Here is an 18123-nt window from a genome sequence, read left to right as displayed (position 1 = left end):
GTAAAACTTGTGTGACTGCAGACTGTTTTATAAAACCCTTTGCCAAGCAATGCTGTCTGCCAGGAGTACGTGGAACTAAGTCTGTATTTTCTAGGAGAAATCTTCAACACCAGTACTCATATGAAATGATATATGTTTGTCAAATTTCGCTGTTTTCTTTGCTAGCTGTAGATATTTATTCTAAAAGAATAGAATGACCAGATAGCTTTTTTTTAGATTGAAAGTAATTAGATTCAGTGACTGGGCTTCCCAGGTGGCTCAGTGATAAAGAATCTTCCTGCCAATGCAGGAGACACAGGTGCGATTCCTGGGTCAGGAAGATCCTCTGGAGAAGGGACTGGCAACCCACTCCTGTATTCTTGCCTGGAAAATTCCGTGGGCAGAGGAGCCTGGAGGGCTACAGTCCATGGGGTTGCAAAGAGTCAGATTATGACTGACGGACTAACACTTTCTCCTACTTTATATGTTTATTTCGCACAGTGACTGAAAATTCCCATTTTCCAGGATTCATTTGAAAATAAAGGGAAGAAACTCTAAAAATAATGAAATTGCCAAATCTGTATTAAACCTGTGAAGATGGAAGAGTTCCCTTACCCCCACCAGGGGAAGTGAGAGTGACAGTTAGTCACTCAGTAAAAGACCCTATAAAATAGTAAATAGAGAAACCAGAATATACTGTAGGACAGGTACTAAAGCTACAAAATAAAAGTGAAATAGTAATATCTATAGAAATTCCTTTTTGGTTTGGTAAGATAAACCGCAGGGATAGTTTAGGAATTTAGGAAAGGACAAGAGAGAAACAGATAATGAATAAAGATATGAAAACATGCTCAACTTCACAAGTAAAGAGGAAACTGCAAATTAAAACTATAATGAGATACCCTCTAGCAGAAATTTAAATCTGACAGTATCGAGGGTAGGTAAGGATGGGGAACAACCAGACTTACTCAAGTTGGCACAACATTTTTGTTCTAGGGGATGGTATTCTAGTAGCCTACAGGGTGGATAGCGCCCCCTGGAACTGTGTGGCAGCCTTGAGACCTGCGATTGTAACAGGAGATGTGTATGATAATGTTTATACTTGTGTTATTTGTAACAACACACAGTCAAACAAAAACTATTGATAGAAGTAGCTCAAGTCGTCATCAGCTATGGAGTAGAAAAATAAACAGTGGTGTATTTACACAATGAAGTACTATACAGCTGTGAAAGCAACTCGAAGATCCAGGCAACATCATTGGTGAATTATACAAAAAAAAACAAACAACATGTCATAGAAAAAAAATATACAGTGTAAGTCCACTCATAAAGAGTTTAAAAGATGTAAAACTAGACAATATGTTGCTTAGATTGAAACAAGTTAAATTAGCTTGTCAGATGCTTCATGCTTTTGAACTGTGGTGTTGGAGAAGACTCTTGAGAGTCCCTTGAACATCAAGGAGATCAAACCAGTTAATCCTAAAGGAAATCAACCCTGAATATTCATTGGAAGGACTGATGCTGAAGCTGAAGCTCCAATACTTTGGCCACCTGGTGTGAAGAGCCCACTCATTGGAAAAGACCCTGATGCTGGGAAAGATTGAAGGAAGGAGGGGAAGGGGATGACAGAGGATGAGGTGGTTGGATAGCATCACCGAATCAATGGGCATGAATTTGAGCAAACTCTGAAAGATAGTGAAGGACAGGGAAGCTTAGTGTGCTGTGGTCCATGGGGTCACAAAGAGTTGGACATGACTTAGTGGCTGAACAACAGCAAGCTTGTCAAATGCCAGTTCAGTTCAGTTGCTCAGTCATGTCCGACTCTTTGGGACCCCAAGAATCACAGCACGCCAGGCCTCCCTGTCCATCACCAACTCCCGGAGTTCACTCAGACTCACGTCCATGGAGTCAGTGATGCCATCCAGCCATCTCATCCTCTGTCGTCCCCTTCTCCTCCTGCCCCCAATCCCTCCCAGCATCAGTTTTTTCCAGTGAGTCAACTCTTCGCATGAGGTGGCCAAAGTACTGGAGTTTCAGCTTCAGCATCATTCCCTCCAAAGAAATCCCAGAGCTGATGTCCTTCAGAATGGACTGGTTGGATCTCCTTGCAGTCCAAGGGACTCTCAAGAGTCTTCTCTAACACCACAGTTCAAAAGCATCAATTCTTTGGTGCTCAGGCTTCTTCACAGTCCAACTCTCACATCCATACATGACCACAGGAAAAACCATAGCCTCGACTAGATGAACCTTTGTTGGCAAAGTAATGTCTCTGCTTTTGAATGTGCTATCTAGGTTGGTCATAACTTTGCTTCCAAGGAGTAAGCGTCTTTTAATTTCATGGCTGCAGTCACCATCTGCAGTGATTTTGGAGCCCAAAAAAATAAAGTCTGACACTGTTTCCACTGTTTCCCCATCTATTTCCCATGAAGTGATGGGACTGGATGCCATGATCTTCGTTTTCTGAATGTTGAGCTTTAAGCCAACTTTTTCACTCTCCACTTTCAGTTTCATCAAGAGGCTTTTTAGTTCCTCTTCACTTTCTGCCATAAGGGTGGTGTCATCTGCATATCTGAGGTCATTGATATTTCTCCCAGCAATCTTGATTCCAGCTTGTGTTTCTTCCAGTCCAGCGTTTCTCATGATGTACTCTGCATATAAGTTAAATAAGCAGGGTGATAATATACAGCCTTGACGAACTCCTTTTCCTATTTGGAACCAGTCTGGAATGCCAAGAAATGTCAAATTTCAGCCTTTAAGGCAGACCAACTGAAATAGAATCTGCATGTTAACAAGATCCCAGGTGACCTACAGGCACACTGATGTTGACCTTTACCAAATAGGAAAACCAAAAAAAAAAAAGCTGAGTTAAATCTGTGTTAAATTTTAGGTTAACATTAAGTTAAACGAAGAATTTTGTTAAAATTATAAAGAAAAGCAAGCGAGTAAAATTTAGGGTACCAGATACCTGGGGGTGTTGATGGATGAGAGCGCATGAATTGGGGGATACCGAACAGGGTGAAATGTTCTTATTCTTACACTGGAAGTGGGCACATGGATATTTGTTGTATCATGAGTCTTTATCAAGGGATTATAGTCCCTTGAATCTATTTGTCACTTCCACTGTAGAGTCAAGGCATTATAATCCCTTGATAAAGACTCATGATACCCTAGTGCTGGGAAAGATTGAAGGCAGGAGAAGGGGACGACAGAGGATGAGATGGTTGGATGGTATCACCGACTCCATGGACATGAGTTTGAGTAAACTTCGGGAGTTGGCAATGGACAGGGAGGCCTGGCATGCTGCAGTCCATAGGGTCGCAAAGAGTTGGACACGACTGAGTGACTGAACTGAACTGAACGGAGTCTTTATCACACAAATATTTACAAATACCTTTTTGTATCTGCGCTGGGTCTTTGCTTCAGCACTCGGGCTGTTCGTTTTGGCACTTGAGCTTTCTCTAGTTGCGGTGCACAGGCTTCTTAGGCTTCTCTTGTTGTGGACCATGGGCTCTAGAACTCAGGGGCTCCGTAGTTGCCATGTGTGGGCTTAGTTGCCCTATGGCATGTGGGATCTTAGTTCCCTGACCATGGATTGAACCCTCATCCTCTGTAGTGGAAGGCAGATTCTCAGCCACTGGACCGCCTGGGAAGTCCCTATTTGCACACATTTAATAAGCACAATTCAAAAACAGGAAGGAGTGAGAGGAAAGGTTGCAACAATGTGTGACAGCTTCCTAGACGTGATGGGCCTTGAGGTTGGCCTAGAAGGATGGGGAGTTTGGCTTTTGTGGAGGGAAGGCCATTCTGGATCTCCTTTGGGTCAGAGATGCTGTGTGCAAGTCCATCCAGCCTAGCCCAGCCCAGCCCAGACCAGAACTCTGTTGGGCTCTGAAGTCAGTCTGGTTCCAAGAAGAAAGAGAACACAGGTGGTGGGCTGCTGTTAAGAGGGCAGGTGCCCCTGGCTCCCTCCCAGCTTCTGACGGTGACTCAGGCCTAGAACTGGAGGGCAGCTCTGGGGATGTGTGTTCCCCATTCAGCCCCAGGAGGGTTTCCAGTTCATTCTGTGAGTGCTGTCACTTGAAATACCTAAGTATCTGTTGAGCGGGAGCTGTGGGCTGCTAAAGAGATGATGTAGCTTGGACTGTTCATTTTGCAGAGGGCAGATGACTGGCTTGCTGGGGAGTGGCAGTTGGGTCAGGGTGATTCCAGCACTTAGGTCCTCTCATCTTTTCCATACCGTGCTGTCTCCAAGTGGATCTCCAACTTGATGGAATTTTATGAGTGTAATCTGTCCCCACACCGAAGTTGTTTATGCGTTTGTAAAAAATTTAGGAAATACAGAAAATAGGAAGAAAAAAAATTTGCCCATAATTTCATTTCCCCAAACATACAGTGTTATCATTTCAGTGTATTTCCTTCCAGTCTTTTTCCTATGCATTTAAAACTTGCAACTACAGTACAGTCTAAAAGGATGCAATATACTTTCTCTGCATTCTGTCATTATTTCATGCTTTTTGTCATTGAAATGTGGCATACTAAATATGTAAAAAACTATCTTGCTAATGAGTCAGTGTTAGCCAGAATAAAGTGGAAAATGTTCACTGACTGCTGGAGAGATATTTGGGGTAATTAATTCTTTTTTTTTTCTTGCCTGTTTTTGGTGTTCAGCCGCTAAGTCTTTGGGACCTCACGGACTGCAGCACAACAGCCTCCTCTGTCCTCCACTATCTCCCGAAGTTTGCTCAAATTCATGTTCATTGAGTCAGTGATGCTATCTAATCATCTCATCTTCTGCCGTCCCCTTCTCTTTTTGCCTTCCATCTTTCCCAGCATCGGGGTCTTTTCTAAGGTGTTGGCTCTTTGCATCAGGTGGCCAAAGTATTGCATTGGGTGGCCAAAGTATTGGAGCTTCAACTTCAACAACAGCCCTCCCCACAATGAATAGTCAGGGTTGATTTCCTTTAGGATTGACAGGTGTGATCTCCTTGCTTCCAAGGGACTCTCAAGAGCATCACAATTTGAAAGCATCAGTTCTTCAACATTCAGCTTTCTTTCGGAGAAAGCAACGGCACCCCACTCCAGTACGAAAATCCCATGGACGGAGAAACCTGGTAGGCTGCAGTCCATGGGGTCGCTAAGACTGAGTGACTTCACTTTTACTTTTCACTTTCATGCATTGGAGAAGGAAATGGCAACCCACTCCAGTGTTCTTGCCTGGAGAATCCAAGGATGGGGGAGGCTGGTGGGCTGCCGTCTATGGGGTTGCACAAGAGTCAGACATGACTGAAGTGACTTAGCAGCAGCAGCAGCAGCAGCAGCTTTCTTTATGGTCCAGCTCTCAAACCTGTTCGTGACTACTGGTTATAACCTATACCTCATCAATAAACACTCTCCTGGTTACTGTTATTTTGTGCTAGGAGCTTGGGAAACAGATGGGTAGAATAAGCTTCCAGGAGCTCCAGTCTGGAGCATCCATGAATATTATTCCTGTGTCTAGTGAAATGAGAGATGGAGCGTTAACAGCTTCTTGGCCAGGATCTTGCTTCTGAAAGGCAGAGCTGATAATGTCCTGCCTCTGAGCAAAAGCCACAAAGGAATTATCTTTTCCTAAGCCTTTAGCTTTTGTTTTAAAGTTCACCACAAACTTTAGCAATGAAAAAAAAAAAAAAAAGTTCAGTAACTGGGTCATTCTGACCTAGAACCAACCAAAATACTTCTAATTACTGCGGCAGACAATGATGAATCATACTTAAGCTAGCTTGCTGCCTTTTCAGTCATATGCGTTCATAATCAGACTCATTGTTTCGTTGCCAGTAGAACATTTGCTCCAGCTTGTTTGGGTTTGTAGGAGGAGATAAGTTTGCAGATCTTCTCAGCAGAGGATCTGCTTGGCTGCACTAGGGTAGTGGGGAGAGGTCTTCATGTTTATCAGGATTTAAGCTTCCTTTGCTGGGAGGGATTGGGGGCAAGAGGAGAAGGGGTCGACAGAGGATGAGATGGCTGGATGGCATCACTGACTCGATGGACATGAGTCTGAGTGAACTCCGGGAGTTGGTGATGGACAGGGAGGCCTGGCGTGCTGCGATTCATGGGGTCGCAAGGAGTCGGACATGACTGAGCGACTGAACTGAACTGAGAGCAGGGCTGTGGCTTAGTCATTTTTCATCATGGCAATACCAATAAAAGCTACCATTTTTGAGCACCGACTATGTGCTAGACAGTATGAAACATGCTTTATGGTCTCTTGGTGTCATTGAAGCCCTCCAACAGTCTTATGATATAGGTGCTATTATCCTCATTTTGCTGAAAAAACAGGGTCTGGAAAATTGTTTTTCAGTCATTAAGTCATGTTTGACTCTTTCCAACCCCATGGACTGCAGCACACCAGGCTTCTCTGTCCTTCACTATCTCCCCAAGTTTGCTCAAGCTCTTGTCTGTTGAGTCTGTGATACTATGTAACCATCTTGTCCTCTGCCACCCCCGTCTCCACTTGCCCCCAGTCTTTCACAGTATCGGGGTCTTTTCTGGAAAGTTAAGTCACTCAAATACCTAGTATATGTAAGCTAGGCATATTGAATGAGTGATTGAATTATTACTGCAAGCTAATGGAAGGGAACAGCTGAAGAGAAGACCTAGCCAGTATGAGCCAAAAACTTAAAAGGATGTTCAGTTCAGTTCAGTTCAGTTGCTCAGTTGTGTCCGACTCTTTGCGACCCCATGAATCACAGCATGCCAGGCCTCCCTGTCCATCACCAACTCCCGGAGTTCACTGAGACTCACGTCCATCGAGTCAGTGATGCCATCCAGCCATCTCATCCTCTGTCCTCCCCTTCTCCTCCTGCCCCCAATCCCTCCCAGCATCAGAGTCCTTTCCAATGAATCAGCTCTTCGCATGAGGTGGCCAAAGTACTGCAGTTTTAGCTTTAGCATCATTCCTTCCAAAGAAATCCCAGGGCTGATCTCCTTCAGAATGGACTGGTTGGATCTCCTTGCAGTCCAAGAGACTCTCAAGAGTCTTCTCCGACACCACAGTTCAAAAGCATCAATTCTTTGGCGCTCAGCCTTCTTCACAGTCCAACTCTCACATCCATACATGACCACAGGAAAACCATAGCCTTGACTAGATGGACCTTTGTTGGCAAAGTAATGTCTCTGCTTTTTAAGATGCTATCTAGGTTGGTCATAACTTTCCTTCCAAGGAGTAAGCATCTTTTAATTTCATGACTACAGTCACCATCAGCAGTGATTTTGGAGCCCCCAAAAATAAAGTCTGACACTGTTTCCCCATCTATTTCCCATGAAGTGATGGGACCGGATGCCATGATCTTCGTTTTCTGAATGTTGAGCTTTAAGCCAACTTTTTCACTCTCCACTTTCAGTTTCATCAAGAGGCTTTTTAGTTCCTTTTCACCCTCTGCCATAAGGGTGGTGTCATCTACATATCTGAGGTTATTGATATTTCTCCTGGCAATCTTGGTTCCAGCTTGTGCTTCTTCCAGTCCAGCGTTTCTCACGATGTACTCTTCATATAAGTTAAATAAGCAGGGTGACAATATACAGCCTTGACGTACTCCTTTTCCTATTTGGAACCAGTCTGTTGTTCCAAGGTTGTTACCACCCAATTATTCTTTTTTTTTGCAATTTTTAAGCTTCAAATTTGAGTAGCAGTGGAGGGGAGGAGATTTCAGTGTAGGCAAATAACATAAGACATGGATGAGGGAATAGGTTTGTAACCAGCCAAAAGATCAGCTTGACATAGTAAAAAAAAGGGAAAAATACTTAAGTGTCAGTCACTGTGCTAAATACATTATCTTACTTAAAACTCACAGAACCCCTTTGAAGTAAGCCTTGTTATCTCTGCTTATGGGGAGGAAAGGAGCTCAGAGAGGATGCGGGAGGGTCCTGAGGTCACACAGTAACTGACCAGTGAGGGGCAGGATGGGAACCCAGGCACTGGCTCCATAGCAGCTTTTCCTGTAAACACAAGCCAGGAATGGAGATTTCATTAATTATGCTTGAATTTTACTTTGTATTTGATGGGGGTGGGGGTGGGGAACCCGGGTGATACACAGATTTCTTTTATACTAACAAACCCAAGAACTGGCTCTGTCCCAGGAAAAGGTTCCAGCTCAGTGCAGGGAAAAGGCCAAAGAGCTGATGAAAGATTTGGGGTTGCCAGAAAGAGCTTGGTGTGACTGGTGTGCAGTTCAATGATGGTGACCAAATTTTACAAAACAGAATCAGCTTGCCATGTCTGTTTGTGTCCCCCTCCCCCAACCCCCCACCCCGCCCCACCCCAAGGATCAGAGAACTCCTGAAAATGTGGTTTGGATACAGAAATACAGTCACACGGTCAGTTCTAATATAATGCGACAAGTTTCTAAAAATTATTGAGTCATAAAAAATTGCACAATGAAAACAGCAGGAGTTATGGGAAAGTTGGCATTATAGGCATAGAACTCAAAAATTTAATCAATGACATATTGAAAACAAAAGGTAAATGCCTAATAGAAAAGGGAAGCACAGGGGACTTCCCTGGTGGCCCAGTGGTTAAGAGTCCTTACTTCCAATGCAGGGGGTGTGGGTTCTATCTGTGTGTGTGTGTGTGTGTGTGCGCGCGCACGTGCACACGCGCACATTCAGTCACTCAGCTGTGTCCAGCTCTTTTCGACCCCCTCAGCTGTGTCTGGCTCTTTGCAACCCAATGGACTGTAGCCTACCAGGCTCCTATGTCCATGGGATTCTCTAGGCAAGAATACTGGAGTGGGTTGCCATGCCCTCCTCCAGGGGATCTTCCTAACCTACCGATCGAACCTGCATCTCCTGTTCCTTCTGCATTGAAGGTGGATTGTTTACCGCTGAGAATCCAGGGAAGCACCTTTGATCCCTGGTCAAGGAATTAAGATCCTGCTTGGCCAAAAAAAGAAAAAAAAAAAAAAAAAGGGAAGCACAATTCTACGTATGAGAAATGGTCAAAAAATACATAAAGGCTGCAATAAATGTGGAGCTTGACTTAGAAGTGCAAGATGAATGGAGTTTTATGTGCAGAAGTACTCGTGGGAAGTGTTGGCAATTGTGAGATACTGTGAAGGAGTGGAAGGAGAGAGATGTGGAATCATATGGAAAGTTCTAACACCAGAGACAGATGGCTGTGGTTCGTCATAGATACTGAGATTGGAGGTGGCTGGTGGGTGTTGGAGGTGTGTGGTTTGGTGTCTTCCTTAAGCAGCTCACTTTAGCTGGGCACCATTTTTCTGCATTCATCTTAGTGTTTCTTGCCAAGTAAATTACACCAAGCGTACACAAAATACACCAAGTTTTCAAGTTGTTCTGTAATTTATTAATCTGTTGGAACAGATCTGTGGTTTAAAAACAAGAGGTGTAGCAGAACTGACTGATGTGGAAATGTGTGTGGCTCCCATACCTGTGGCTTTTCCAGTCAGCTCTCTAGGTAGCCAGGGGTCCCCACTGGGGACTAAATGCATGTGTCCTCCCCACCCGGATTCACATGTTGAAACCTAATCTTTGATGTGATGGTATTGGGAGTTGGGGCCTTGGGGAGGTGATGAGGTCATGGGGGTGGCACCTTCGGGAATTGCATGGGTGCCCTTTAAAAAGACCTCCAGAAAGCTCCCTCATCTCTTCTGCCACCTGAGGACACAATGAGAAGCTGGTCCATCTATGAGCCAAGAAATGAGCTCTCACCAGATACCAAATCTGTTGGCACCTGGGTCGTGGACCTCCCAGCCTCCAGAACTGAAGAAATAAACGTGTGTTTTCTGAGCCCTCCAGTCTATGGTGTTTTTTTACAGTAACCTCAGAGGACTAAGACCCTCCCTTGGCTCTAAACCAGAGGGTGGACCAGGGGTCACTTCTAAGACATCTTCCTCTTTGATTTTCGAGTCTCTCACTGAAGGGGCTGGGTGACAAAGTATGCCCACCCTTCCAAATCTCTCAGAGGATTATAATTATAGGGGTTTTTTTTTTAATCCTTTATATATCCCGGTTTTTTTTCCTCTGGCTGCTTTAGTATCTTTTCTTCTCCTGGATGTTCTTGTCATGCTTTGGTCTTTCTTCAGAGGCCAGGTGACCCTTGGGTCTTCATGTGAGTTTTGAAAAGAGAACGTTGACTGGGAGATTTGCAGCCTCAGGTGGAGCTTGTGCTCAGGGGTTGATGTGGGTGCTCAGGACAGCATTTGGAGGCCTCTAAATACTAGACTGTGTCTATATTAGTGGCCCTAGTTCCCCTCGGTTGATTCAGTTTAACTGATTGCATGTTTTGCCAGGGGTGCACCACCTGAGTCCTGGAATTCCACATGTGGCCGTCGAGTGAGAAATGCAGGAGCCAAGTGCTCTGCATACAGCATTTCAAAGAAGTCCTCTGCTTTCGGCTAAACCCCAAGTCTGGGTTTCTGTAAGGCCAACCAGCTTCCTCTCGTTACTCCCCCTGTATCAGCCACAAATCTTCTCTCCAGTCTGGCTTCTGGAGTTTCGTTAAACCTAAACAAAGACAGAAATGTTCAGGTCTCTTTAGGGAGGTCAGGTCCATCACACAACACAAGAGACTTTTGAGGTAGGTTTTGAAGGATGAGTAGGAGTTCATGTCATGAACGAGGTGTAAGGGCCTCCCATGCTCACAATGCTGGAGTTGTGAGCAGTCAGCGTCAGGCAGTACCAGATCCTCACAGTTGGTAGGAGTAGAGCAGATCGAAAGTGATCTAAAAACTCTCAGGCAAATGGTTTGCAAAAGCCAAGGCATCTTTGTTCATTAGTGGTGGTGACCATGGTCTCCAGGACGTTCTGTTGCACAGGTGGAGACTTTTTGCCTTTTGAAGGTCATCACTTCCAGCCTTTGTGGTTACAAAAAAAAAACCCCAACACAGTTGGCTGCTAGTTTGGTGAATCTAGGGTCTTCCCTGGTGGCTCAGATGTTAAAGCATCTGCCTGCCATGCAGGAGACCCAGGTTCAATCCCTGAGTCAGGAAGATCCCCTGGAGGAGGAAATGGCAACCTGCTCCAGTATTCTTGCCTGGAGAATCCCATGGACAGAGGAGCCTGGGAAGCTACAGTTCATGGGGTTGCAAAGAGTTGGACACCACTGACCTACTAACACACACACACGTGGTGAATCTATCCATCCTTGTCACATATAAGGTGGAGGGGATTTGGCCGGGAGGTGGGGTGAACAGTATTTGATATGAAATAGAAGAGAGGGGTTTATGGCAAGGAGATACACTGACACTGAGCATAGATGTGCAGATGTAAATTCGGAAGGAAGGCTCTTACCAGACATACCCATCGGAGCTGACACTCAGGTGAGCTCTCCTGTGCAGGCACCTGTTATTTTCACATCAAAAGCCTATTTTGACAGCAGCAGGAAAGCACAGTCAGTTCAAAGGTATGTAATACATACAAACTGCCTGATGAAGGCAATTCCTTCTTTGCTACTTTTCTTCTCATGATGATGATAATTTATGTCAGTTTAAAATGAGCAAATTATAGAAAAGATTAAAGAAGCACTAAAAACATCTTGAATTATTTCACTCTTATCATGGCCTTCAGTTCAGTTCAGTTGCTCAGTCATGTCCAACTCTTTGTGACCCTGTGGACTGCAGCACGCCAGGCTTCACTGTCCATCACCAACTCCTGGAGCTAGCTCAAACTCATGTCCATCGAGTCAGTGATGCCATCTAACCATCTCATCTTCTGTTGTCCCCTTCTCCTCCCGCCTTCAATCTTGCCCAGCATCAGGGTCTTTTCCAGTGAGTCAACTCTTCACATCAGGTGACCAAAGTATTGGAGTTTTAGCTTCAGCATCAGTCCTTCCAATGAATATTCATTGGCCTATACCATTCATGGCCTATACCGTTAGTATTTCATATGTGCCCTTCCCTGTTCTGAGTACCCTCTACATATTCATTCATGGAATCCACACAACACCCCTAAGAAACTGGTACTTTTATCCCTTCTTTCACATTGCAGAAACCAAGACACAAAAGGTTAGGGAAGTTGCTCAGGGACAAATGTCCATTAAGTCAGAACTGAAACCCAAGCCTGGGTCAAACCCAAGGTATCTCTCTCTAGATATGTTGCTTTTGTTGTCTAGTTGCCAAGTTGTGTCCGACTCTTTGTGACTCCATGGACTGTAGCCCGTCTGGCTCTGCTGTCCAAGGAATATCCCAGGCAAGAATACTGGAGTGGGTTGCCATTTCCTCCTCCAGGGGAGTCTTCCCAACCCAGGGATTGAACCTGAGTCTCTTACATCTCCTGCATTGGCAGGTGGATTCTTTACCACTGAGCCACCTGGGATGTGCCGCCCCACCCCCACTAGATGTCTCTTTCTATAATAAAATATCATATGCTATCATATGTCATATTTATATATGACATAGATGTGTATATATGTATTTCTCTCTTTCTATTTCTGTAAGAATTTAAAATCTTTTCCTTGCTAAACGGTGCATCCTGAGTGTATCCAGATTATTTAAAAACTTCATTCACAAAGCCACTTCCTTGTGGACTGTTGCTCTGATTACATTAATTAGATCATAAACAAGGCAGCGTTGTGTTTACATTTTTAAAATTATATACCTTAAAGCATGAAAATTAATTATCTCGAAAGCTCATAAAATTGAGAAAGATCTTTTTTTCCTGTATCTCTTTATAGTTAAACACCTAAGAATAGCCTTTACCTTGTTAAAAAAAAAAACCAAAGCACGTGCGTATGGTTATTGGAGACTGCATGAAGCCTTCCTTTCCTCTTGGACGTTTCTGTGGTTTTTAACACCGTGACAGGGCTCTGAGTGGTGGACCTTGTAGGCCCTTCAAGCAGGGTCACTTCCTCTTCAGTCCCCCGGGTCCTCAGATGTGATTTCCTCCCCCAGACCCCGCCCCTTGAGAGAAGCCCAGTCGGGGTTTGCCGGGTGTGTGGGTGGGGTGGGGGGCGGGGGCGGGGACTCCCGCAGCATCCCTCAAGCAGGGCCACCAGGGGGCGCTGCCCTATCTGTCCTTGAAGACCTGGAGACAGGTGGGTTCTCACCTGCCTTGCTCGGAGTAGGGGCTCAGCCTGGAGGAATAGGTCTGTGACACGGGGCTCTTCCTTCCACCCCATCCATGGTTGTTTTGAACACTGAACCTTGAAACAGCTGAGAACTCTCGTTGCTGTGTGAGACACCAACAAGAATAATCCCATCTTTTGGGCTTTGTCACAAAAGGCAGATGACGTGGGACCCCTGGGATCCTGGCCAAGTCACCTTGTCTAGCAAATGGAAAACCCTGGAAAGAAAATAAAAATCAAAGTTAAAGGGATCTGGCACATATGAGGGGGGCACCCGTGACTTCTTGTCTTCCCCTTTTCCAGTTAGGATTTGAGCAGGATTCCCCGATTTCCAAGCATCAGTTGCAACCGGAATGTGTAGGAAGATACAGACAAGAGCTGTTGTTTTCCATGATGTCCAGAGGGGTAGAAATGACTTCAGAAGAGAAGTCTGAAAACGAGCCTCTGTGACTCTTGGGGGAAGCTTCTGAGCTGGTGTGTCCCCTGCTGTGTGTGCCCAGCCAGAGGTGGCTCTTTGGAGGGCCGCGTGCCTCCCCGGGTCGGGGCCACATCTGCGGTCTTCCAGGGGCCACGAGGGCTGCCCGGTTCCCTGGGGCAGAACCGGTGCGCTTCCCTGACCCTTTGTTCTCTGCGCGAGAAGATGTGGTTCCACGCCAAGTACAAAACTTTCATGTTTGAAAAGACTGGGTTTAACTGCTGGTGGTCAGGCCAACAGATTGGTATGTACCTACATGGAGAGCACTCTGACCCAGCAAAACCCTTCAGTGCTAAGAAGATGGAAAACTGTGGCATTTGCCATCTGACCCAGCAGGAGCCTGGGGCAGATGGAGCTCAACTTGGAAAGTCTGCTGCTGCTTTCTTTTTTTTTTCCCCTCCTGGTTGTTGTTGTAGCCCCAGGAGCAGATACTGCCTTTGAAACCTTCCTGTGGGCTGGCTTGGCCCGCCTCTGCCTCCCCGGGCAGGGGCTGGGGAACCAGGGTGTCAGGCTGCCCGAATACTTGGCACTGTTCTCGTGGGCATCAAGGGCTCCCTGCATGATCAAAGGCACACCCCGGGAGGCGGGGGCCCGGCAAGCGCTTGTCCTCCACTGGGCTCAGCCTGCTCCTGGCTGGGTGCTTTCTGGCCGCCTGCAATGACCAGCTTCTTGTAAGGTACAGTGTATTCGATGTTGGGAGCGGAGCGCCCGCTTTAGGGGCGGTAGGGGGGTTGGAGAGGTGGGCCCTGGCTTTCTGGCTTATGAATAAGATGGCCCTGGCCTGTGTCAAGCAGAAAAATGGCAGAGTGTTTGTCTTTTCAGTAAGCTGAGTGAATCCACTTAATGCATTTGTTTCCTGATTTTTTTTCTGTTGGAAATGTTATCTGAAGGGATTGGAGCTATTTAGTTTTGCACAAGGTGGACCCAAAACAGCAGAGAGTCAGATTATAATTGCTAAGGAAATGAGCCTCACTCTGTGGATCCTGCCTGGTGGGCTCTGGAAAGAGGTTGGTTTTTTTTTTCCTGTAGTTTCTTCCTCCCTGCAAATCTTCCCTGGCTTTTTTCTGAAGGTGCTTCTCTCCCCTTTCAGTTCTCCCAGCGGCCAGGGGGTGGGGACATTGTGTTGGCTTTGTGGCTCCGTTCCAGAGCGCTTAAGCAAGGTCCCAGAGGGAGCGCCACCTGGCATTGTGTGGACAGATATCTGGGTGGCGTGGTGCTGAGGTGGTTTTGTGGGGCAGGAGCAGCCCTGGTTAGAGAAACAACAGATTAGACAGAAGTCAAACCCTCAGCCTGCTTTTCTTCCTTAAACAACACCTGTGGAATTTATGAGTTCCTCGAGGGAAAATCTCAGAAATCTGCATGAGAATGGTGTTTCCTGCCAGGAAGACCTCAAAGAGTTTATAGGATGCCATCCTGAAGCCTGAATGCGTTTATGGCCATATCATATATACAGGGCTGACTCTCCCTACGCTCCTTGAGCATCACGCCCACTTTCCTCCTGGAGAGCCCACCAAGGACATGGGAAACGTCGTCTTGAGAGGCCTTTGCTTTTGGTTTTGTTTTCTGAAACTTTGGGCTCATCAGAGAAAAGTTGTCATTCTTGGGTTTTGGCTGAAAGATTCTTAGCTTTTGCTGTAGGGATGAGGGAGGAGGAAGGAACAGGGACCCGTGGCAGCTCAGCTCTGAGCTGGAGTCTGGGATGCTGACCCTGGGTGCAGCCGGGTCTGTTACCTTCCGAGAGGCCCTGAGGTCAGCAGGGGTGCTGGGAGAGGGCCGTCTCTCAGAAAGGGCCACGTGGGAGGGTCTGAGGTCCTCAGGTGTGCTTTGGGTGTGACCCAGAGCGGAGGCAGATGGCAGAGGCAGCGGAAGACCAGCCTCTCGGAGGTCATGGATGGGTTTTCTCTCTCGCAGACTTGAACCCCAGTCTGCACTCCAGGGCACGGCCATTTTCTTCTCTGCTGTGCTGCCCTCTCCACGTGAGGCTTTGCATGTAGCTCAGCAGATGCTTGTGAGGGAACAGAATGCAAGCGAGGGGATGGCTGGAGGGTGCACTGAGCTCCTCTGACACCCCCCGGTCTCTCTCCTCCAGCACTGTGATGGCGACACCACCTCTAGCCTCTTCCTCTTTCTAAGTCCTGTCTCCCCCTCATTCAGCCTCCACGTGAGCCAGGCTTTGTGCCCTCTTGAAGTGAAGTGAAGTCACTCAGTCACGTCCAACTCTTTGTGACCCCATGGACTATACCCCACCAGGCTCCTCCGTCTATGGGATTCTCCAGGCAGGAACACTGGAGTGGGTTGCCATTTCCTTCTCCAGGGGATCTTCCCGACCCAGGGATCGAACCCGGGTCTCCCACATCACAGGCAGAGCCACCAGGCTTTACCCTCTGAGTCACCTTTCAGGCTATGCCCTCTGGAGTCTCAACATATTGCAATATTCTCCTATATTCCTCCTTAGGAAGCCTAGGCAATCTCTCTGCCATACAGTCTGTTCTGGCTGGCTTAAAGTCCTTGCCTGACTCTGCAGGGTTCAATCTGACCGTGTTCGCAGGGCTCAGCCTAGACTGGCCCTCGTCACCCTCTTACACTCATGCTCCATCATCTGTGCATCACCAGTCACACGTGGGTGTCACTCCCCGGGATCCCGCCTGCATGTGTTGCCCACCTCCTGCCCGAATGCCCTTCCTTCTCTCTGGCTGGCAAACCTGTGCTCATCCCCTGACTCAGCTCTTCCCGGAGTTGCCCCAACACTGACCTGAGTCAGAACCTCCCTTCCCATCTCGTTTCCTTCAGAGCTGCCCTCTTGCCTAAATCCCTGCTGAGGCAAGGGTCACACGGCCTTGTTTACCTGCGCTCTCCTCCCTACCTGCGAGTTTCTGCAGGTCAGGGACTCTGTGGCTTTCACTTTCACCCTGAGCTCCAAGGGGGAATGAAATGTTTCTGCCCTGAATCCAAATTAGACTGTTTAAGCGTTGCAGGTCAAACCACGAATCTAAGAGGGAGGTTCTCTGCTTCTCACGTGGGAGGCAGAGAACAGACACGGAGTTGTTAATCAGTGGCTTAGGACAGACCCAGCTGTCTGACCTCGGGCCTGAGACCTTCCAGACCTCCGGCCGTGTCTTCTCCTTGAGCCCGGGGTGGCCCCGGGTGGAGGGTGGGTCTCTCTCTCCGGCCGCCTGGGGGTAATGAACAGAGTTGATGGCTGCTCCTTCGGCAGACCCGCTCCCAAGAAAGTGTTCTGGGCTCTGTGGGCAGCAAGCAAGCGTGGTTGCCCCCTGCGGCAATGGGAGCTTGCGCGGAGGTGGGGAAGGCAAACAAACTCTGTGTGGCTTTGTTGGGGGAGAAACCTGGAGCCCAGTGAGAGTGCTGGGGGTGGGGGTCAGAAGGGGGAACCGTGACCCTTGGCCTTGGTGTCAGCCAAGGGAAGATCAGGCACAAACAGGGCCCCGGGGCGGGAGAGTGTTCACGAGGAAAGAACAGAAGCGTACGTTGTGTGCTTGGATGCTCACGGGAAGGGCTCCCCTCTGACCCTGCTTGGAATAGAAGATAACCAGGTGAGTTCAGGTAACACCTGGGGCAGAGAGGCCTGAGTGAAAGTGAAAGTCGCTCAGTCGTGTCCGACTCTTTGCGACCCCATGGACTACACAGTCCGTGGAATTCTCCAGGCCAGAATACTGGAGTGGGCAGCCTTTCCCTTTTTCAGAGGATCTTCCCAACCCAGGGATTGGACCCAGGTCTCCCACATTGCAGGCAGATTCTTTACCAGCTGAGCCACCAGGGAAGCCTGAGAATACTGGAGTGGGTAGCCAATCCCTTCTCCAGTGGATCTTGCAACCCAGGAATCGAACCGGGGTCTCCTGCATTGCAGGCGGATTCTTTACCAACTGAGCTATCAGAAAGACATTAGGTAATACCCTTTCTGGATGACATCCCCGGGGGTTGAAATGGAAACCTTCTCTGTGTCCCCTTGGTTCCTCCCTGGGGGCTTCCGAGGCTGCACGCGACGCTTTCCGCTTTCCCACGGCACCATGCTCCGTCTCTTTGCCGTCTTCACTGTAACCTTGAGCACGTACGTGGTCTCCTTCTCCCTCTGCCTCCTCTTAGGACTTATTATATGAGAAAGAAGTGACTAGAACAGTTCCTGTTGTCAAGGAGCTTCACATCTTGAGAGGAAGGGAGAGAAGCTGTGTGGAAATGATTGCTATCTACTTGGAAAGGTACACTGCAATCGATGTACCCCTAAAGGAAGCCGGTTTAATTGTTGCTACTGGAGTACAGTGAATCAAGTCAAGATCTCTGACATTCTAAGTTGGCATCTAGAAAGGAGATTTATGAGCAGTTAATTCCAATTTAAGACAGAAAACTGGATTTGTTAATATCCTATATGCTAACAACCCTAGACATGTTAGTTCACTTAGTCCTCATTATCACTCTGGGAGGTGGTTTGTATTTGTATTATGCTTATTTAGAATTTTCTTTCTTTCTTTCTTTGGCTGCACCGGTCTTAGTTGTGACACATAGGATCTTTTGTTGTGACACATGGGATCTAGTCCCCTGACCAGGGATTGAACCCAGACCCCCTGCATTGGGAGTGAGGAGTCTTAGCCACTGGGCC

General features: G+C 47.2%; 1 protein-coding gene across 11 annotated transcripts in view; it reads left to right on the top strand.

Annotated features, from left to right (window-relative positions):
• GREB1 (growth regulating estrogen receptor binding 1) overlaps nucleotides 1-18123 on the top strand; it is a 134560-nt gene that overhangs the window by 35999 nt on the left and 80438 nt on the right. The window contains exon 1 of one of the 11 annotated variants that reach the window (XM_010810182.4): nucleotides 14072-14187. The exons of the other annotated variants lie outside the window; for them this stretch is intronic. The gene's annotated coding sequence lies outside the window, so the exon portion shown is untranslated. Of the gene's footprint in view, nucleotides 1-14071; nucleotides 14188-18123 lie in introns of those variants that run through there. 11 annotated transcript variants of the gene reach the window in all.

The sequence above is a fragment of the Bos taurus genome, chromosome 11 (assembly GCF_002263795.3).
Source record: "Bos taurus isolate L1 Dominette 01449 registration number 42190680 breed Hereford chromosome 11, ARS-UCD2.0, whole genome shotgun sequence".
NCBI classification, from domain to species: domain Eukaryota; kingdom Metazoa; phylum Chordata; class Mammalia; order Artiodactyla; family Bovidae; genus Bos; species Bos taurus.
This window is presented reverse-complemented; position numbering and strand designations above follow the sequence as displayed.